Source organism: Notothenia coriiceps, unplaced genomic scaffold (genome assembly GCF_000735185.1).
Source record: "Notothenia coriiceps isolate Sejong01 unplaced genomic scaffold, NC01 NC01_scaffold00036304, whole genome shotgun sequence".
Lineage (NCBI taxonomy): Eukaryota > Metazoa > Chordata > Actinopteri > Perciformes > Nototheniidae > Notothenia > Notothenia coriiceps.
In genome coordinates this window covers 222,280-224,568 of record NW_011369005.1, presented here as the reverse complement: position 1 = coordinate 224,568, position 2,289 = coordinate 222,280, and positions in this window count along the sequence as shown.

Genomic DNA, 2,289 nt, shown 5'->3' with positions numbered 1-2,289 from the left:
ACATATGACCTGTTATTGAAATTGAAATAAATAAATAATTTTTCTTCAGTATATTTAGATGTGGAAATATACGTTTCTGGTAGAATGACTCAGGAACACTCTGTTACAAGTTAAAGTCCTGCATTAAAATGTTACTCAAGTAAAAGCGCAAAATTATTAGCATACAAATATACTTAAAGTAGATATTACATGTTTTCATTATAATGATTGATCATTAAAGTGTTATCAAAGCTGGTAAAGGTGCAGCTAGTTTTAATGACTTAATGACGAATAACAACAATGATAGATCTTAATGTCAATAAATTGTCTTTATTTATATCATGAGTATTATCATAAATATAGCACGTTTGTTTATTTTAGCAAACCACGTAGGCCTACTTCAAGTAAAATTGAATAGAAATGATAATTTATAATCTTTTTGAAAAATAGAGATCGCACATCAGTCCTAGTGTGTACAGCTCAGTTCGATAAAGTCATGCCTAAACAGCGACATTTTACACGATAAATACGGGTTTAAATAGCAACATTTGCCACGGAAGGCGAGTGGCAGCTACCGTAAACCTTCTCTTACTCTGGCATCTTGTGGCAACCATGGTGGCAACTCCCGTTCAGCAGCAGCAGATGCCTCGGCAAGTAGTGACATCTGTGGCAGATGCCGGAAGTACTTGCCACTGCCTGCAGATCATGCTGCAGATGCCACGAAATGAGCCAGGCCCTACTGTTAATACTTGCTCCTCGTGTTTTATTTTTTACGCCTGGTAAACAAATTATAACTGTTTGTTTATATATTATATATTTTATTATGTAAGTGTTTCCTGCAAGCTCTTGTATATGAAATAAAAAAAAGAAACAACAACAAGGTTAGCCTCACGACTTTTGTATCTTTTGATAAAAAATGTGGCACCAAGTTGACAGTGTTCTGTAAACCGGTCCGGAAATGCACGGTCTCATATGCAATGTGTTTGATTTGCATAGTAGAGTACTATAAAATGAGTTGTATCTGCACCTCTCCAGATGCCACAGGTGAGTGTTGTGGTCGTCTCTCCGGCAGAGGGAGCCTCCACTTCACTCTGCAGAGCCGGGGATCACAACTCGTCTCTGGGGAACATTCACTCCGATCATCTGCTTCAGATGGCACTGTGATGCGCAGCTTGGTTATGCAAAGAAATTTTTTGTAGATTGAAGTTAAAGGACATAAGGCACGAGGAACAATGCATTAGTCAAAAAAAGCACACTACATTTGATTAAGAAGTACAGTTTGGTAAAATACTACTACAGTAATCCATTTTAGGCTTCCTTTATCTTCTGCACATATGTTAATATGCTCCATCAAATATCTTGCAGTCATATTTTATGAGCTTTTACACTAGAGAGCTAACGTATATTAAAACAATTTAACTAACAATGCTTGCTCTTTATTATAAATAGGCATAATTTGCTTCTAATTGTGCACTAGGCCACGTTTTGCTGTAATTATACACATTTGTGTAATACATTGGGACCCCCTCCCCCTAAGACACTCCCACCAAACATCTCAAAGGCTGCAAGAAGTTGCACTGAAAGGGACATAAAACACATTTTTACATTAAATGCACCTTATGTCCTTATAGGCCACCAGCTGTTTGTTTTTTTATAATATTCATAATTATGTTTGTGTTATGAATAAAAACACCTTTATGCAGCAGGCTGTTCCACATACAAACACATGGTACTATTGTCCAGCCTTTTTTCTTTTTTACGTGTAGGTTAGGTAGCCTGTTATCGATCTGCTTTCACTTTCCGCATTGAGCAGATCGCAATGGATCAGTGTCAGTTAATAGCTTGGATATCTGTTAATAGACTTCTTTAAGTGTAGTATTGCGTGGAGAAAAAGGTGCTAAAATGACCCAAAGTGCGGTTATTCTTTAAAAAACAACGATGATTTTGCTTGTTTTGTTAAAGGACGGACATTGACCTGGACTGTGATGTGGCCTGCATTTCTGTCACGGTGGAAAAACTCGGTATGAGAATATACAATGTTCTTAAAATCCAAATGTTGATCATATAACTAATCAAAAAATAAGATTAAAATAAAAATGGCTTAAAAAAAAAAGGAATGCAATTGTCGTCTAAAGCCATATTTGAGCATTCGTATGTATTTAATATAGGCTAAATGACTTTGTTTCATAATAAAAGTCAAAAGATAATTATAAATGCAGCAGTGGCTTACTCTCTAATCTTCCTCTGGGATGTTGTTTTAACGGAGGTTAGTTAAGTCGTACCGGGAAGGAAAGGGTAAAAAGTACGTAA